This window comes from Tachyglossus aculeatus, chromosome Y2 (assembly GCF_015852505.1).
Source record: "Tachyglossus aculeatus isolate mTacAcu1 chromosome Y2, mTacAcu1.pri, whole genome shotgun sequence".
Lineage (NCBI taxonomy): Eukaryota > Metazoa > Chordata > Mammalia > Monotremata > Tachyglossidae > Tachyglossus > Tachyglossus aculeatus.
The window spans coordinates 3,989-24,641 of NC_052094.1; the positions used below are offsets into that span (position 1 = coordinate 3,989).

General features: G+C 44.2%; 1 long non-coding RNA gene across 2 annotated transcripts; it reads left to right on the forward strand.

Annotated features, from left to right (window-relative positions):
* Positions 1-681: 681 nt before the first annotated feature.
* On the forward strand, positions 682-6,081 carry LOC119946692. 2 transcript variants are annotated; one of them, XR_005456456.1, is made up of 5 exons: positions 682-777; positions 922-1,021; positions 2,347-2,492; positions 3,939-4,045; positions 5,751-6,081. It is a non-coding gene; the product is annotated as an uncharacterized LOC119946692 (long non-coding RNA). The 2 variants fall into 2 exon arrangements; XR_005456455.1 differs by lacking the exon at positions 682-777 and having other exon boundaries at positions 873-1,021.
* The last annotated feature ends 14,572 nt before the right edge of the window (positions 6,082-20,653 follow it).

A 20,653-nucleotide genomic window follows, 5' to 3' on the forward strand; every position in this document is an offset into this window, starting at 1 on the left:
AAGTTAGAGTGAATTCAAAAGGAAATTTTATCCAACAAGAGCAAGGGATCATTTATGATTATTTGTAATAATCATTAAGAACTCCCTGCTCTTTTCTTATTTGGTTTTGTGAATTTCCAGTTTGTGAAGACTGTATTAAAAAATAGATTCCACTCATATAGCTCAAATAATTATTATTAAATTCTAGGTGATCTTGTCTCTCTTCCAAACATAGCTAGTGATTCTGAATTTGCATGGGCTGTTCATCTGTCAATTCTGAATACCATGAACTAGGTTTAACAATGATTAGAGTTCTCCATTATGTTGTAAACTCCTTGAGGGAGGGAACTGCAACTTTTACTTCTATTGAATATTCCTCAATCATCAGTTCAGTGCTCTGAATATAGTAGGTGCTGTTGTCTACCAGCAAACTTGGCGTGACTGACTCCATCTTGTGCATACCAATAGCAACCCTTTATTTTGTGCAAACCGAAAGCACTCCAGTGTTTGTAAAGTAACATTAACCAAAGTGGCCCCTCTCTGTCTGGAATGTCCCCATCCTGTTTTGACCATTACCTCCTGATAACATCTTGTAAACAGGGATTTTAACACTAACCAAACCATGACAAACAAACGGTTGTACTTTAACTTGGGATCTAGGAATGCCAAGGCCTCAGTACTGCACTACTCTCGGGAATCGTTTGTGTATCTTGGATTTAAAACCCAATAAAAGAGGAAGAAGCAGCTGGGATCGGGGCTGCTTGTCACTCGTAACTCTCCTGGGAGGTGAACGGGCAGGTAGCCACTTTCCTTCTTTGCTGCTCTATCTGAACTCATGTCTCCGAGTCATTTTTCCTATCTGTGTCACCACCCTGGGTACAAGAACACTGCGGCCGATTTATACCGAGTTAACCTATTTTGCACCCTACTTGTCGATAACAGTAACTTCTTTGGCGACCACGAAGGGACCCTCGTGCTGTGATCTGGATAGCAACAACCTCCGTGGGTGAGAACGGTCGACTCTTATGACGCGTCAGACTTTGTAAGTAAGGATCCGCTTTTAGGGTCTGAGTCTCCCCTTCTCTCCTTCTGGGTTGTTAATTTGGAGCACCCGGGTGAGGTTCCAGGTTAGCGGTTTCTCCCCGCTTCGGTTGGAAGGGGCGGGTGGTTTCTCCCCACTTTGGTTGGAAGGGGCGGGTGGTTTCTCCTCCTGGGTTAGGAGGTGGTTTGTTGACCTCAGAAGACGTTCTGAGGGGGCCTAGGAGACGTCCTAGGGGTTCTTTCCAGGTTGAGTGGAAAGGGGGTTCCGGTTGTTGGAACGGGCGCGAGTCTCTCTAAGACTAGTTGGTGCCTGGCTAAAGCTCTCCAATCATGGGATGAGGGTCATTTGCCTGTAACTAAAGGAATGTCTAAAAAAAACAACTTTTAGGGTGTCACAAGGCCTGGACTAAGTTCCGGGACCAACAGGGTTATTCTTTCTGGCCCGAGGGAGGGTCTTTTGATCCTCAAACTCTTCCCAAACTCCGGGAGGTTTTATCTTGCTCCCGGTCTGATAAATGTGCTATTGGTGTTGTTGGGCTGAAGTCAGTAAGAATCAGTCCTCTCAGACTAAAGTAGCAACACTGTCACCTGTGGCAGAAAAGGCTGCGTTGCCTTCAGTCCCGAGTCCGCAGTCTCACTCAGCGGACCTGATAGGTACCCCAGTTCCTATCCCCCCTGCTTATTTACCTCCGGTACCACTTCTAGCCCCTGTTCGTGAGAACTACCAGCAGATCCCAGGGGCGGGCGGGAATGTCGTAGTAGCCAGAGTAAGGGCTCATGTCCCTTTCAAGCCCCAAACCCTTATAACCTGGGAGCAGAATACTCCACCCTTTCAAAAAAAATCCTCAGGAAGTGTATCGAAGGGTCCTGGGCATTTTTAGAACCCATCTTCCTACTTGGGCGGATGCAGAAGAGCTGCTTGAATTGCTTTTCACTTCTGATGAGCACTCCTGTCTCAGAGCCTTGACTGTAAAGTTAGGGAATGATGGTCAGCCTCATGTGGCCTGGCCAACAATTGAGCCTAATTGGAACTTAAATGTGCAAAGTCCTATAAATTTTTAGTTGATACGGGAGCAACCTATTCAGCGCTCCCTTCCTTTCCTCCTGGCGCCCGAGGAAAGGAAAGGATAAGTATAGTAGGGGTAGGTGGGAAAGTTCAAACTGTTTCTAGAACGCAGCCCCTACAGTGCTGGTTACAGGGGATTTATATTCACCACCCGTTCCTAATCATTCCTTCCACTCCATCTCCTTTAATGGGACGAGATCTATTATGCTGTTTGAATGTGACTTTGGTTTGTGATCAGGAAGGAATTGTCTTGACTCTAGGAAGCCTCCTGGGTAAACCTGATCCAGTGCACACTCCACCTGAACAGCTGAGTTCCCTCATGGGACTCCTGGATGCATCTCCCTGCACAGATGATCCCACTCTAAGGACATTGCCCCTGACACTGTGGAGTCGCGGTCCGTCTGATGTAGGTTTTCTTCATGGGGCAAAGCCAGTTACAATTGCAGTCCGAGAGGACCGGGCACCTCCCCAGGTCAGACAGTATCCAATGTCTCCAGAAAGTAAAGTGGGTTTAGAGCCCTTGATATCTGCCTTTTTGCATGAGGGAATTTTAGTTGAATGTCAGTCTTCTGTAATAATCCTGTATTGCCTCTGTGGAAACCAGGTTCCCCTCTGTCCTATCAGTTTGTCCAGGACTTGCGTGCAATTAACTCGTACATTTTGCCTATGCATGCTGTGGTTCCTAGTCCCACGGCAGTAGTTAGCTCTGTGAGCCCCAAAGCAACCTGTTTTACTTGTATTGATCTAACTGGTGCTTTCTTTACTATCCCGGTATCCTGTGAGAGCCAGTACCTTTTGCCTTTACCTGGGAAGGTCGTCAACTAACCTGAACGGGGCTTCCCCAGGGTTTTGTTCATTCCCCAACTGTCTTTTCGAGAGAATTGTGCAGAGCCCTATCTCCCCTCATATTGCCCGAAGGGATCAGTGTGTTCCAGTATGTGGATGATATCCTTATTGCTGGGGACACGGAGGATCTCTGTCGGTCAGGTTCCCTCCGGGTCCTAGCATGTTTACATCAGCTTGGTCTTAAAGTTAGTCATGAGAAACTGCAGTGGTGTCAGCCCCAGGTAAAATATCTTGGGTTCATGTTGTGGTGGGGGAGAAAGAACAATCGCCCCCAAGTGAGCAAGCCTGATTCAATGCATGTCTCGACCCACTACTAAGCGGGTCCTGAGAGGTTTTCTTGGTGCGGCTGGGTTTTGTCGAGCTTGGATTCCAGAATTTGGGTTGTTAACCAGACCCCTTTTTGAGCTCCTAAACATGACCTCCCCAGAGTCCCTGGACTGGACTCCCGAGGCTGTAGAAGCCTTTCAGACACTAAAATCATGCCTGAGTTCAGCCCCTGCCCTGGGACTCCCTGACTACAGTAAGCTGTTCTATTTGTACATTCATGAACGCTACGGAGTGGCCTCAGGTGTCTTATGCCAAACTCTAGGTCCTCACTATCGACCAGTAGCCTATTATTCAGGTGTCCTTGATCCTGTCATTCTAGGTCAAATACCTTGTATCCGCTGTATAGCTGCGGTGGTAATACTGCTTGAAAAGTCTCAGGACATCCTCTTGGGACATCCCATTGTTGTTTGGACTCCGCATGAAGTTGTGCGCCTCCTTCGTGGAGCAGCCACCCAAGCCTTATCTGTGGCACGCTTGACTAAATATGAGGTTGCTTTACTGGAAAATCTGCAGGTACATGTGGAGCGCTGTGGCTCCTTGAATCCAGCTACCCTGCTTGAGTCCTCTCCCATGACTGACCAAATTCACGATTGTGATGAAGTAGTTCGGGAAACTGTCGCTCCTCGATCTGACCTTCGCGATGAGCCTTTGTCCTCTTGTGATCTAACTTTGTTTACAGATGGCTCCTCCTTTATTGACCAAGGGGTGCGCCTCACCGGTGCTGCTGTTGTTACCCTGACCTCTGTGCTGTGGACCAGCTCACTCCCAGCATCTTGCAGTGTGCAGGTAGCTAAGCTTGAAGTCCTTACACAGGCATTATAACTTGGTAAAGGGAAGCGTGTGACCATCTATACAGACTCTAAGTATGCCTTTGGGGTCTGTCATGCTACAGGTGCCCTGTGGCAAAGTCGTGGGTTCCTCACCTCAGCAGGTCGTCAGGTTGCTAATGGGGATTGTATAGAACGCCTATTACAGGCCCTCTTGCTCCCAGCCGAGGTGGCTGTCGTGCATGTGCATGCCCACACCCGAGGAAGTGATTCCCTGAGTTTGGGCAATCGCTGAGCCGACGAGGCCTCTTGTTGGGCAGCTCGGTATACCCCCCTTGCATGTGTAGCTCCTGTTATGACCCTGGCCCCCATGTCTATGCCTGGCACTCTGTTGCCCTCCCTGATTACTGATAAGGAAAGAGCTGAATGGCCTTGGCAATATGAGGCACTGGAACGGGACGGACTATTTTGGGTCCCTGATGGACGGCCTATTCTGCCCGCTGCTGCACTGCAACCAGTTTGTCTGGGTCTTCACCAGGAGACTCACTTTGGTGCAGATGCCTTGGCAGCCACAGTTCTCCGAGTTTGGTTTGCCCCAGGTATCCATCCTGTTGCTAAACGTGTTACAGCCAGTTGTGCTACTTGCCAGAGCTTCAATGTTCACCGTGGTTGTCGAGTTCCCTTGGGGGGACGCCCTTGGGTCTATTCCCCTTTTGAGGGCTTGCAGGTTGATTTTGTGACACTTCCAAGGGCTGGTCGTTTCCGACATTTACTGGTCATTGTTGATCACCTCACTGGGTGGATTGAGGCTTTCCCTTCCTACTGAGCAACCGCTCTTACGGTGGTGAAATGTCTTGCGGGAAATCATTCCCAGGTTTGGGCCACCTGCTGCTATTGATTCTGATCAGGGAGCTCATTTCACTGAGTCTGTTCTATATGAAATCTATCGATCCCACAGCACCTGTATATATGTATATATGTTTGTACATATTTATTACTCTATTTATTTATTTATTTATTTATTTATTTTACTTGTACATATCTATTCTATTTATTTTATTTTGTTAGTATGTTTGGTTTTGTTCTCTGTCTCTCCCTTTTAGACTGTGAGCCCACTGTTGGGTAGGGACTGTTTCTATATGTTGCCAATTTGTACTTCTCAAGCGCTTAGTACAGTGCTCTGCACATAGTAAGCACTCAATAAATACGACTGATGATGATGATGATGATGATGATCGATCACTTGGAATCAAACGTTCTTTACATGCACCGTACCATCCCCAGAGTTCAGGGAAAGTGGAACATGCTAATCGTGAGTTGAAAACACTTTTGGGAAAGCTTTATATGGAAACATCTCAAATGGCCCGAGGTTCTACCTCTCACCCTTTATCGTCTACAATGTCTCCCCCAAGCTCCTTTAAATATATCTCCTTATGAGATGCTATTTGGTCATTCCCCGTACTGGGGAAGCCTTTCAGATCCCCGACCTCCTCCGACTCTACAGGTGGGCGATGATGCCCTGCGAGTCTATGTTTTGTCGCTCCAGGCAATTCTAGCAGAGCTGCAGGCTGCTGGAATCCTCCGTCAGCGCACCCCTCTCACCGATCATCTGCATCCGTTCATCGCTGGAGATTGGATTTGTGTTAAGCGCATGGTCGGCAACGCTTCACTTAAGCCATCCTGGGAGGGACCCTACCAGGTTCTCTTGTCTTTCTTTTCTGCAGTTCGTGTTGCTGAGCGCCCCTCATGGATCCACCACTCCCAGGTGAAGCCAGCCGTTTTTGATGCCTTGCCTCCTGATCGTACTCCCCTGTCAGTTTCTGCTGACTCTCAGGATTCTGAGCCACTTGCTGTCCCAACTTTACGGCTGCGTTGAACTTCTACCGGATGGGCCTCGGTCCTCTCCTGAAGGCCTGCCTCTGATGTGCCTCATCTATCCTGGTGCTTCTACAAACCCCTGTTCAAAGGTGAAGTCATGGACATACAGGGCCATCTGGACGCTGTGTTTCACTGAGGAGGGGGATTGTTGTGTGTGTGTTGTGTGTGTAAAGCTATGCCTGTATTTTTTTGTCTTTTTCTTGTCCTTTGCCTTAGGCACCGGCTTTGCGGAAGACCTTTATTATCCGAGGAGGGTTGTATGTGATCCTCCCGGTGGCCGTGGGCCTCGGAAGGATCAAAGGGGGGATTGTTGTCTACCAGCAAACTTGGCATGACTGACTCCATCTTGTGCATACCAACAGTAACCCTTTATTTTGTGCACACCGAAAGCACTCCAGTGTTTGTAAAGTAACATTAACCAAAGTGGCCCCTCTCTGTCTGGAATGTCCCCATCCTGTGTTGACCATTATCTTCTGATAACATCTTGTAAACAGGGATTTTAACACTAACCAAACCATGACAAACAAATAGTTGTACTTTAACTTGGGATCTAGGAGTGCCAAGGCCTCACGTACTGCACTACTCTCGGGAATCGTTTGTGTATCTTGGATTTGAAACCCAATAAAAGAGGAAGAAGCAGCTGGGATCGGGGCTGCTTGTCACTCGTTCCTCTCCCAGGAGGTGAACGGGCAGGTAGCCACTTTCCTTCTTTGCTGCTCTATCTGAACTCATGTCTCCGAGTCATTTTTCCTATCTGCGTCACCACCCTGGGTACAAGAACCCTGCGGCCGATTTATACTGAGTTAACCTATTTTGCACCCTATTGTTTTGTCAATAAGAGTGCTCAGTTAGTACTGTTTATAATGATAATGTTGAAGAATGCCGAGGGATCTGCATGCCAATTACTCCAAGTAAGATGCCCAATTTTCATTAGGCTATAAGAGGTGTTATTCCTGAAACACCTCCAGAGGTATTGTATAAGACTTATTAGTGGGTTTAAAGAATGGACTCTGGCAATAATCAGCCAAGGGCTGAATTCCCAGAAAGCAAAGCAGATTGCTAAGGCCCTTCATTCCCATGAAAAGAGATCCAGACACTACTCAAAGACACATTGGCAAAGTAAATAAGCAGAGTCAGAAATTATTTTTGTGCTTTAAGTATCTCAATTTCATAATTTTTCACTTCACTTAGTGTAGACTTGGCCTGGTTTAATTTTAAAGACACTTGTTTTTTTTTCTCCTCCTCCTTCACCTCCTTCTCTTCCTCTTTCTCCTCCTTCTCCTCTTCTTCCTCTTTCTTCTCCTCTTCCCCTTCTCCTCTTGCTCCACCTCTCCTCTTCTTCTTCCTACTCATCATCCTTTTAGGATAAAGTACAGTACTAGGCTCAGGGGAAAGTACAGATAGAGTTTCTTCTCTTTCAGAGTCTTTCTTAAAGTGGGGAAGACATCACACCTAGAAAAAGCAAAACTTTAAAAACGAATAAAGACCATAATTATCCAATGACAACAATAACAGCAACACAAAAGCCTGCCCGGAACTTCAAAATCTCTGTAATAGGTCAATGGAGTGTGCTGGGCTGCTTGCTTCTCAAGATGACATTACCTCCCCACTCAAATGAGCAAGTCTACTCCTTTATGTTCATGAAAGGACTTATAAAAGGAGAGGCAGTATGGTCTAGTGGAAAGAGCACAGGTCTGGGAATTGGAGGACCTGGGTTCTAATCCTGACTCTGTCACCTGTCTGCTGTTTGACCTTGGTCAAGTCACTTCACTTCTCGGTACCTCATTTACCTCATCTGCAGAATTGGGATTAAATCTGTGGACTCCCATTTGGGACCTGGACTGTATCTATCCTGATTATCTTATATTTACCCCAGCGTGAGGGCATTGCCTGGCACATAGTAAGCGCTTAGCAAATACCAAAAAAAGCAAACAAAAAATCCCTTTGTTTTCCTTCAGTTTTCATAAAGCAGGTTTCACACCTAACTCAGCATCATCATCATCATCATCATCAATCGTATTTATTGAGTGCTTACTATGTGCAGAGCACTGTACTAAGCGCTTGGGAAGTACAAATTGGCAACATATAGAGACAGTCCCTACCCAACAGTGGGCTCACAGTCTAAAAGGGGGAGAAAGAGAACAAAACCAAACATACTAACAAAATAAAAGAAATAGAATAGATATGTACAAATAAAATAAATAAATAAATAGAGTAATAAATATGTACAAACATATATACATATATACAGGTGCTGTGGGGAAGGGAAGGAGGTAAGATGGGGGGATGGAGAGGGGGACAAGGGGGAGAGGAACGAAGGGGCTCAGTCTGGGAAGGCCTCCTGAAGGAGGTGAGCTCTCAGCAGGGCCTTGAAGGGAGGAAGAGAGCTAGCTTGGCGGATGGGCAGAGGGAGGGCATTCCAGGCCCGGGGTATGACGTGGGCCGGGGGTCGATGGCGGGACAGGCGAGAGCGAGGTACGGTGAGGAGATTGGTGGCGGAGGAGCGGAGGGTGCGGGCTGGGCTGGCGAAGGAGAGAAGGGAGGTGAGGTAGGAGGGGGCGATCCTCATCATACATCATCATCAATCATATTTATTGAGCGCTTACTGTGTGCAGAGCACTGTATTAAGCGCTTCCCCCTCATGGAGCTGCTGCACTCGCACAATGAGGGCACCGCCACCTACGCCGCCGCCGTGCTGTTCCTCATCTCTGAGGACAAGAACCCCGATTACCGCAAGCGAGTCTCCGTGGCGCTGACCAACTCCCTTTTCAAGCATGACCCAGAAGCCTGGGAGGCTGCCCAAAGCATGATTCCCCTCAACGAACCATATACAGATGAGCTGGACGCCACATACTATGGCCGGGGGTCGGGAGAGACCCTCAGGGCTGCTTACTATGTGCCAAGCAAATGTTCTAAGACCTGGGGTAGATACAAGGTGACCAGGTTGTCCCACGTGGGACTCACAGTCTTCATCCCCATTTTACAGATGAGAGAACTGAGGCCCTCAGAAGTGAAGTGACTTGCCCAAAGTCACATAGCTGAGAAGTAGCGGAGCTGGAATTAGAACCCACGACCTCTGACTCCCAAGCTCGGGCTCTTGCCACTAAGCCACGCTGCTTCTCATAAATTGGTGAACTTCCCACCCTCTCAACATCAGGCCCTACTCCTCCAGGAAGCAATAATGGAAGCAAACTGGAATTGACTTCTACTTGGCCTCGATATAAGGGAAAGTCCTGGAACAGACTTCCTGGATAATGGGGCCTCTAGACTGTAAGCTTGTTGTGGGCAGGGAATGCATCTAATTCCGCTATACTGTCCTCTCCCAAGCACTTAGTACAGTGCTCTGCACATAGCGCTCAATAAATATGATTGATTGATCTTTTTATGGCATTTGTTGAGCATTTACTATCTATCAGGCACTCTGCTAAGCGCCAACCTAATCAGGCTGGACACAGTCCCTGTCCCACAGGGGGCTCAGAGCCTGAAGCCCCATTTTCCAGATGAGGTAGCTGAGGCCCAGAGAAGTGAAGTGACTTACCCAGCACACTGAGGAGACATTCAAAGCATGAACAGAGATTTGTTCTAATAGTCCAACCTTTAGCTCCACCATAGGGACCCCAAAATATGTTCCCTGGGTGATTTTTAACCAAGCCACAAAGATCAAAATATAAACCTTTGGGTTAGACTGGTGAGAAACCAGATCTGCAGAACTTGGTCCTTACCACATCAACTCCATTGACATGACTTACTCTGACAGAGTAAGTCACTCTCCTCTGAACATTTGTAGCTATGGCCACATAGTCCTTATTTATGTTTTTAAGGTGATTATATGACAAATTTCCTTGATTATAAATTCCATGAACATAAGAAATTCTTCTCTTGCTGCACAAAAAATCCCATTGCTTCCAAATACTGCTGTCTGTGTATTATAGACCCTTAATGTTTACTGGAAGTTGGAGGACCTGAGTTCTAATACTGACCCTGCCACGTGTCTGATGTGTGACCCTGGGCAAGTCACTTCACTTCTCTGTACCTCAGTTACCTCATCTGTAAAATGGGGATTAAGACTTTGAGCTCTATGTACCAAACTCCTGGAAGAGTATAATAGAATTAGTGTACATGATTTCTGACCTCAAGGAGCTTACAGTTTAGTGGGGAAGACTGGCACTAAAGTTTCAGATAAGAGGAAGCAACAGCACACTTAAGTTTTGCACATAAGGACCAGGGGTGGGGGAGGTATTGGTTACTGAAAGGCTGAGGTGTCTTGAAAGTGCTGACATGGGTGTTTGATGGGGTATAACCTGGGGAAATTAGAAGTTAATTGGAAGACCTCCTTCAGAAGGGCTTTGAAGATGGGAAGAGCTTTGGTCTATCAGATATGAAGGGGAAGTGAAGGGAGGAGCAAGACGTTGATAACAGGTGAGATGAGAACAAAGCATAGTGAGAAAGGAGAAATAAGCACAGGGAGAAGATTAGCTTGAGAGGAAAGAAGAGTGCAAACTGAAAAATAACTGGATAAGTAGGAGGGAGAGAGCTGATAGAGTGCTTTAAGGTCAGTGATGAGGAATTTCTGCTTTATGTGGGGAGAAATGAGCAATGATTGGAGGGTTGTGAGGAGTGGGACATTGTAAGCAGAATGACATATTGATAATAATAATGATGGTATTTGTTAAGGGCTTATTATGTGCCAAGTACTGTTCTAAGTGCTGGGGTAGATACAAGGTAATCGGGTTATCTCACCTGGGACTCACAGTCTTAATCTCTATTTTACAGATGAGGTAACTGAGGCATAGGGAAGTTAAGTGACTTGCCCAAGATCACACAGCAGACAAGTGGTGGAGCCAGGACTAGAAGCTATGTCCTCTGACTCCCAAACCCATGCTCTTTCCACTAAGCCATGTTTGAGGCAGCTGAATGAAGTAAGGTCTGAAAAGGAGAGATACTGGAGGCAGGGAGATCAGCAAGGAGGCTAATGAAGGAGTCAGGCCAGAATATTACAAGTACCTGGACCAGAACATTGAATTTGTTCAGCTAATAAAATTGAACATTCAAGATTATTAGTTGGGGTGAGCAGCTAACTGAAAACCTGCTATTCTTCAACAATTAGGTCAGGTGCAGGAGAATTATCATTTCTTTAAATGAAAATAAAGGATTGCCAAATCCAAGGAAGTTTAGACTTGAAAATAACCGGGAGGTGAATTTGAAGCACTCTGTTTCTCAACAGGATCATACACTCTTTCCAAAGATAGATCATTAGGAATGGGGAAGTGGGGGAGTGGAAGCATTTCATCTTTGGAATATGCCTCAAGCTTCCCCCTCCCATCTCCCACCAAAGTTTCTGCATTCAGCCAAGGAGTTTTCTTTAGATTTTCTTCCCCTTGATTTTAAATTCCACAGAGAGATGGCTCAGAGGGAACTTCAACCCAAATGTTTCACTTAATTATACTTCTCATACCAGTGTTGCCCTATAAGTGGTGTTTGATGCCTCCAAGGCTGTTCTTAGATTATTTTTAAGTTTTGGCCTTTAAACCAGATCGTGTGTTATACCGGCGCTAACTGGAACTTAAGGGTGGGGAAAGGGCTTAGGTTCAACAAAAATTCCATGCAAGTCACACGACTTGACTTTGTAGCTTGGCAAACTGAGCCTAGTTATTTTTCTTGGAATTACAAAGGAACAGAGGTGCAGCATAGCCTAGTGGGTAGAGCATGGGCCTAGAAATCAGAAGGACCTGTGTTTTAATCCTGGCTGTACAAAAATATCAATAATAATCATAATAATCTAGATAGTCCTTGCATTAGAAAATTTCTGCACTGATTGCATAATCCCAGCAGGCATTATAGCTATACAATAATAATAATAATAACCATAAAGATTGTATGTATGCCTTTACCATTGTGCACTATGGATGAATATTTGTTGCTGGAAAAATGTTCACTAATTCCCTAACAGCTTTTTATCCAAATATCATGGAAGAACTGAGTGTATTTTGTTCTTCTTCTGTTCCTTGGGTAGTTACTATTTACTGCCAAAACACAGAAATTTTTCTACATTAGGGTTACCTAACTTTGTGGGAAATACACTAACTGTAGTGAGTAGAGAAGCAGCGTGGCTCAGTGGAAAGAGCTTGGGCTTTGGAGTCAGAGGTCATGGGTTCAAATCCCAGCTCTGCCAATTGTCAGCTGTGTGACTTCGGGCAAGTCACTTAACTTCTCTGCGCCTCAGTTACCTCATCTGCAAAATGGGGATTAAGATTGTAAACCCCCACCTTGGGACAACCTGATCACCTTGTAACCTGCCCAGAGCTTAGAATAGTGCTTGGCACATAGTAAGTGCTCAATAAATTCCATCATCATCATTATTATTATTATTTATAACCTACAACCCATATTTAACTGTAATGTTTTGTGAGGGGGAGAAAAATAGCAGGTTCATTGCATCCAGTTTCCTCGGCCATTGGAAGGAGGGAGTGCAGAATGTGGGAGAATTTACAAATCAAAACAAATTTGGGTAAATTAATACAAATGTGTTTAGAGGAAATTTAGGACTGTGAAAGAAAAATTATGGGTATTGGTTGTTCTACTTATGTCAGTGAGGATAACCATGACACTGATCCTTCAAGCATCCTGCCGCTTTTTTGAGAGACAGAATACTGAGCTGGTCTGACCCTGCATTGATATTTGTTTAAAAATTCCCCCCAAACCTAACCCCATCCTCCAGACAAGTAAAGTCAGGAAGGATATGTATCTTGCACTTTCCCTATCTAGGAAAGTCAATAAACCCAGGGGCTCCAGATGGAGACACCTAAAATAAGGTGAGGACCATTTTTCCCCTCCAAGTCCTTGACCTCTTGACAAACACAAAAAATAACATTAGAATATAACTAGGCCTTTGCCGCAGCCTAGGGGTGGTTCCCTGAACCTGGAAAAATTGCCTCCGCCTAGATAATCACCTGGCCTGCCATACTAATCTTGATTACTTAGATCCCTGTGTTAGGAATTTGTTCTCTGTTTGGGGATCACACATTATTGCCAGAGCTAAATCCTATAATGAAAAGGTTTCCTTCTGATTTGTGAACCCCACTTTAACAGGGCATAGACCCTATCCTGCTTAAAAACACTGAACTATTTTCTGGCAATGTTATTCTCAGCCATTCACAATTAACCAGATGAGTTGGCAAGTTTGGGCATGAGCATGTCTAGGAAATGCACCTTTTTAATACAGTTAATGATCTAATGAGTATGACAAATTAATCATTCATTCCCTTATTTTATTGGATAGTGCATGATTTAAAGTATGGGTTTTATTCTTCACCCCTACATAGCCAAGAGCTTTTTTCTTAATCTTGTTTCCAAAATCGGTGGTTCTGAGATCCTGTGAGAACCCCTCCCAAACCACCCTATTTAAAGATTGTTCAGAGCAAGAGACTGTTCCTTTGTTTTGGTGCATGATTAAATCGATTAAACTGAGCAGAGAGACTTGGGCTTCATATTTGGGACTTTCTCTCTTGTGGGTGCCACCTTTATGGCCTGGATTCTTAATTATGTTTCTTCAGCCTTAAGGTTCTAGGCAACTCATTCGTTCATTCATTCATTCAATCTTATTTACTGAGAGCTTACTGTGTGCAGAGCACTGTACTAAGTAGTTGGAAAGTACAATTCAGCAACAAAGAGAGACAATCTCTGCCACAATGGGCTCACAGGCTAGAAGGGGAGACAGACATCAAAACAAGTAAACAGGAATCAAGCATCAATATAAATAAATAGAATTATAGATATATATACACATCAGAACAAATGAACAGGCAGTTATAGAAATAAATAGAATTATAAACTTGAGCTCATCAGTTTTACTTGAAAACATTCGTATCGGTAAGGCATTCATGGGAAGGGACATAGAAAGGTCAGTCAGTGAGTCATTCTTCAGCTCCAGTTTGCTTCACCTGTGCTGACCCCATTGCTCTTCAGGGAACAAATGAAAAGCAGAAGACCCTGTGTAGAACCAGGTTTCCTCCCAGTCCCCCCACTTCTTGAGTCCCTGAACAAAGCATAGCTTCTATCTGCCGATAGCCCTTCAAGGAAGGAAGTTTGAACATCTGCTATAAAAAGGTTAGTTCTAAATTGTGGTTAGGAAGCACCTAAATTAACTGAATTGCTTTACAAACAAATCAGCAATGAAGGCAGTAGGAAGTGAACTGACTTTCACTTTCCCCTCAGACTTAAAAAGACAGCCAGAAAAAGAGACAGGCAAGGAGAGATACCACAAAGTTAAACCACAAAGAAATGCCCAAACACATATGCACATTCCCTACCACTCTATCTGAAGGAGCAAGTACCAGAACTGAGGTACGACAACATCCGTATATGTAACGTCTGATAGCTAACCTTAGCTTTCAAAGGTGAAGCTACTGACAGTAAGGTCTTACCCATATATGGAAGTATGGTGGAAAAATCAGATAAAGGGATCCACTCATCCTTTTTTTTATTTTTAACTAATGGATTTGCCCAACATCATGCCAGACTGTTTTCAACTCTGCCTCCTGACATGCACATCTTAACGAAGGTGTTTATACGCCCTCTCTTGATTTTAGCTCAATAGGCTGGTAGGTCTTGTACAATGCTACAATGATCTCACAACAGTCCATCGTTCGAGTGGATAGATTATTTTTTCTGGCCTCCAGGCTTGGTGATCCCTATTTCAGTTCTTCACATAGTGACTGTTAGGATATCCAGCTCTCATCCATTCTCCTACCCAGAGGAGCTGTGTTGTTGTGAACATGACTTCAATGTGGAGGTGGTGGGGTCTAGAGAAGCAGCATGGCTCGGTGGAAAGAGCACAGGCTTTGGAGTCAGAGGTCATGGGTTGAAATCCTGGCTCTGCCACTTGTCAGCTGTGTGACTTTGGGCAAGTCACTTAACTTCTCTGTGCCTCAGTTACCTCATCTGTAAAATGGGGATTAAGACTGTGAGCTCCCCGTGGGACAACCCAATCACGCTGTAACCTCCCCAGTGCTTAGAACAGTGCTTGGGACATTGTAAGTGCTAAATAAATGCCATTATTATTATTATTAGTGAAAAGTGCGCAGAAATGAGAGTTCGATTCCCAGCTCTACCACTGGCCTGCTATTTGACTATGGGCAAGTCACTTAACCTCTCGGGGCCTCAGTTTTCTTATCTGAGTACAAGATCATAATCACCGTGGCATGTGTTGAAGACTTACTATGTCCGAAGCACAAAACTAAGTACTGGGGTAGGTACAAGATAACCAGGTTGGATAAGGATAAACAGTCCAATGGGGAGGGACATCAGGTATTTAATCCCCCTTTATTAGATGAAGAAACTGAGGCACAGAGAGGTTAAGTGATTTGCCCAAGGTCATTTAGCAGACTTGTGGCAGAGGTGAGATTAGAACCCAGATACCCTGACTCTGCTCCACTAGACCATGCTGGAGTATAAACCCCAAGTGGGACAGGTACTGTGTCTGCTCTCATATTCTCGCATCTACCACACACTGCTTAGCACAAAGTAGGCTTTAATGAATACCCTGATAATAATAAAGCTGTTGAGATGTGTTTCATGACCTTGGGTAAGTCACTTAACTTCTCTGTGCTTCAGTTTCCTCAACTGTAAAATGTGAATTCAATACCTGTGCTTCTTCCTGTTTAGACCGTGAGCCACGTGCGGGACCTGATTATCTTGTACCTACCCCAGCACTTAGTACAGTGCTTGGCACATAGTAAGTGCCACAATTCATTTTTCTTCTTATAATTGCTGTGTCTGTTTCAGTCACAGAATTGGGAGAGTGCACATGGAGTCCCTGTTCTTTTAGGGGACAACCTAGAGAGCAGTGCTGATGCTGAGAGCCACTTATGGGTGAATTAGAGACAGCACTGATGGAATATCCAGAGAAGTAGTGTGGTCTAGTGGGTAGAATACAGGCCTAGGAGTCGGAAGGACCTGCTTTACCTCATGTCTCCTGTGATGTTGGGCAAGTCACTTCACTTCTCTGTGCCTCAGTTATCTCATCTGTAAATTAGGGATTAATCATGTGAGCCCCACATGAGACATGGACCGTGTCCAACCTGATTAGCTTGTATCTACCCCAGCACTTACAGTGCTTGGCATATAATAAGTGCTGAAAAAATACCATTTAAAAAAAAACCACCCAAATTTCTCCTCTTTCCCAGTCTGTCGTATGTTTTTTTGATGTTTTCCTGCTCACCAGAACCTCTTAAGGCACTGGGCAGAGGCAAGGGGAAGAGCTAAATAGGCCTTATTTGTTCCTCTCAGCTATTTTAAGCCTAGTGGTAAAGGGATTAAACATTTTGGCCAAAATGAGGTTTTAGGATGAGGTAGGATTTTCAATTAGCCATTCTTGCCCCATCCCTGGTTGGGTGAACTGGAAAATGGCCCCAGCACCTTCATCAAGGTCCCTTACAACATGGTGGCAACATGGATCCATGGATGTCCTGTATTAACTAGATTAGCCACTCATTGCTCATAGCTCCATCAAAGGCTGATTTTAATTTCTCCTCCCGGCATGTATTCATCCAGTTGTCAGGGAGTGTATCTGTATTATTGTTCTATTCTGTGGCTATTTTATCACTGATGAGAGCCAAAGAATTTCTGCTATTGTTCTAACGTCCCACTTTGGGGTGGGGGTGTGTGGAAGGGGGTGTGCGTGAATAGATGAAACATGTGCACATCAGGTTATGTGTTGAAGGGCGGCTGCTGAAGAGTTTCCTGTTAGTCCAGTACACCAGAGAAAGACAGTTCTAAGACAATGTACTCTCATGCGGATACATCTGAAAGGCAGCAGGCTACCCCAGGAGGGGACATTTACAAAACTGGAATTATGGAGCCGGATTCTTTGGGTAACTTTCACTTTTTGCCGGAGCAGGGACTTCCTTTCTTCCCTTTGTTTTACAGACCTCTGAATGCACATTGCCGCATTGCCTGGAAACATGGGAGATGCCTTTGAAAAAAGCCTTCTGAGAGCATTTGACTCGGGTGAGTTTTGCAATAGGCACCTTCAGCTATCTTTTTGTGGAAACATCCAGGGAGGCAGCGTGGCCTAGAGGATAGAAAACAGGCCTGGGAGTCAGGAAGACCTGGCTTCTAATCCTGGCTTTGTCACTTGTCTGCGGTGTGACCTTGGGATTAAGTTAAGAGAATCACTTAACTTCTCTGTGCCTCAGTTACCTCATCTGTCAAAGGGGGCTTAAGACTGTGAGTACCATATTGGACACAGACTGTATCCAATCCAATTAGCTTATGTCTACTCAGGGCATAGTACAGTTCCTGGCACATAGCAAGCACTTAACAAATAACATTAAAAAAAAAGAGAAGGCCTTAGCAGGCTGCTGTTAGACTGTAGGTGTAGTCACCTAGACAAATGATCACAGAGACCACTGTCTTGAAAGTAGAGTATCCTCAGGCTTAGAGAAGCGGCATAGTCAAATGGAAACAGCCCAGGACAGGGAGATAGGAGACCTAGTTTTTAAACCCGGCTCTGACAATTGTTGCTGTGACCTTGTGCAAGGCACTTAGAACAGTGCTTTGCACATGGTAAGTGCTTAATAAATGCCATCATTATTATTTAACTTCCTGTCCCTCAGTGTCTGCCTCAGTAAAATGGTGATTAAATACTTGTCCTTCCCCTTAAGACTGAGAGTTCCAAGTGGGAGATGGATGTTTCCAATTTGTATGTACTACAGTGCTTTCCATGCAGTTAATAATAAACAAATAGTACAATAATTGCTATTTATTTGTTCCCTTGGTTAAAATTCTTCCTAAATAGCAAAGTAATAGGGTGCTATTACTATTGCTCTGGACACTGAAGATTTCATAGGGAAAGTCTGATACATCAGTTGTCATGACCATTGTAAATCTCTGGTGATTTCTTGCTGGAAGTAAAGCCATTTTCTTTCAGGTCTTGCAGGTTACTGTAGGAGATATGGCTTTTTGAGCTTTAGAATTCTTCCAGTTGTTCCAAAGAGAGAGAATAGAATCCCAAGGTGCCCCCACCATCGGGTGAGAAGTGAAGTTTTTGAGGAAAAGCAGAGAAAGGGTGAGAAGTAGAAGGAGAGAGAGGGAAGCAGAGACTGTAAGGAAGTGCTTCTGTCAGTCCCCTCTACTTCTAGATTCTCCCTGGAGGAATTAAAATAAGTAAAAGAACATAATGACAATGGAGTCTTCCATTGGAAATGATGGATAAAACTTAAACTTAGAAAACCTTTAAAAATGTGTTTGTGAAGCTTCCTGGAAGGAATTAGAAAGTATTTTATGTTTCTGGTCTTTTGGGATTTTTTTGTTTGTTTGTTTTTGGTATATGTCAGGCACTGTATTAAGTGCTGGTGTACAAGATAATCAAGTATACATAATCTTTGATACACATAGAGATCACAACAGTCTCAATTGGAGAGAGAGGGATTTAATGCCCACTTTACAGATTAGGTAACTGAGGCACAGAAAAGTGAAGTGACTTGTCCAAGGTCATGCAGCACACACGTAGGGGAATTGGGGTTAGAAGCCAGGTCTTCTGACTCCAAGCCCATGCTCTTTCCACTCACTAGATGTCTACAATGACTTAACCCTCAGACTCTAGCTTTTTTCAGCTCTCAAAGAAAATTAAATAAATCATCCCCATCTAAAAAAAAACATTCAAACAATGATTTGCTGAAACAAAATTCTAATCCTTCAATAAAAACTACTTAGATTGAATTACTAGGGAAAGAAACTAAAGTTTTTGCCATAAACAAGCAGGCTCATAAGACTGCATTAAACACCAAAGTAAATGGCCTGCTTTCCTGAAAAAGAATAACAAAGGATTCCAGTTCAATCTGATTAGTCAATTAATGAATTTTATTAGTGCCTTCTAATTATCCAAACGGTAACAAACAGGAGGGGTGAAATTCCCCATAAATATCTGCTCCTTATGACACCACGGGGATAGAACTTTAACTTTCTACTGTCGGATGACAAAGTCATAAGGTCTGCTGGGAGAGAGGAACATAATAACATTTTTCCACTTATCCGTGCACAGGGTTAGGAATACTGAGATTTAGGGGGGAAAATCCCCCAAATAAAGGCTTTATTTCTAAGGAAAAAGACAAGAACAACAAAAGTAGAACCCAAGTCAAATGTCTGATTGCATCCAATTTAACAAGTGGATGAGTTATGGTGTTTTTTCTGTCAGGAGAAGGATTTTCTTGGCATCTTAGATTAGAAATCTGAGCCTGTGTCATTGAGAAATACTCACCTCTGGTGGGGCTGGGTTGGGGGAGGGCATAGGAGTTTGTGCTGTGACTCTTTGAACTTTTTCCTATCCTCACCATATATACCCTTTCTTTAGATTGGTCCTGGAGAACTGAGCTGAAGAGAGATGAGGGGATAATGACGAGAAAAACTTTGTCTCTGGAGTAGCACAGAGGGGCTTACAGTGCAGATGTTTTGCTGTCTGACCAATACAATTATCTCAGGCAGAAAAGCCGTTTTAGTATTGTGAAATTTAGTGGTTACCTTGGATGGTTTCATTCATTTATGCAAGAAACCATTTCTTTTAATAAAACAGTGATTTCTCACACATAAGAAATCAAGGGAAATGAATAATCGGGTCTCTTTTAATCAGGCAGAGGCAATCAGTTTTAATTTGGTGAAGCCAGGCATTTTGCGTTTTTCTCAATGGTAGATAGAAGAGAATAAAATAAAAATGGCCATGTGAAGCATGATTTTGTGGGAATCCACAAAGCAGTTTGCAGGTTAGAAAGAAACTTAATTTCTTATTCCCTACAGTGATGATTAAATTATAATCAGTGACATGAAAAAAACTAGGAGATTTGTGGATGCCCAAATACTGCACATGGAAGCATTTGGATATAATGGGGTGGGCTCATTTGAAAGCCTTGCTTTGAGAAGGGCGAGGTTCTTGTCCCATTGTGGAGATGGCTATGCCATTCTTTAATGGATTCTGAAAATCACTGAAGGTGGGTAATGAGTCTTGTTCACCCAATAGTGATTTCAATTTAGTTTAGCTTATATACATGAATACACACCACCTACTGTCTGGTTTTGTCAAGGTTCTTGGTATTGGTGACGAACAAATGGAAAGAATTAAACTTGATTTTCTCTACCTTTAGCAGACAAAGTAGGAGAAAAACCAAGAGGTCAGTGCTAGAAGTAAAGGCAAAACTGGCCTAGTTTGGCTCCAGAATCAAAAGCAGTACAGCATGGGCATGGGAGTCAGGAGACCTGGGTTTTAACCCTGCTCTGCCATTTCTCTGCTGTATGAACTTGGTCAAGTCACTTAGCTTCTCTGGGCCTCAGTTTTCTCATCTGTACAATGGAGATTAAATCCTATTCCCTCATACCTCTCTCTCATTCAACCTACATATTCAATCTATCTCTAAATCTTGTTAGTTCAACCTTCACAACATGACTACAATCTGCCCTTTCCTCTCCATCCAAATGGCTACCATGTTAATCCAAGCACTTATCCTAGCCCATCCTGATTACTGTACCAGCCTCCTTGCTGACCTTTCTGCCTCCTATCTCTCCCCACTCCAGTCCATACTTCACTCTGCTGCCCAGCTGATTTTTCTACAAAAGCATTCAGTTCATGTTTCCCCACTCCTCAAGAACCTCCAGTGGTTGCTCAACCACCTCCATATCAAACAGAAACTCCTTACCAATGGCTTGAAAGCACCTGTCTGCTGGGTGAACTTGTGTAAGACACTTCTCTTCTCTGTGCCTC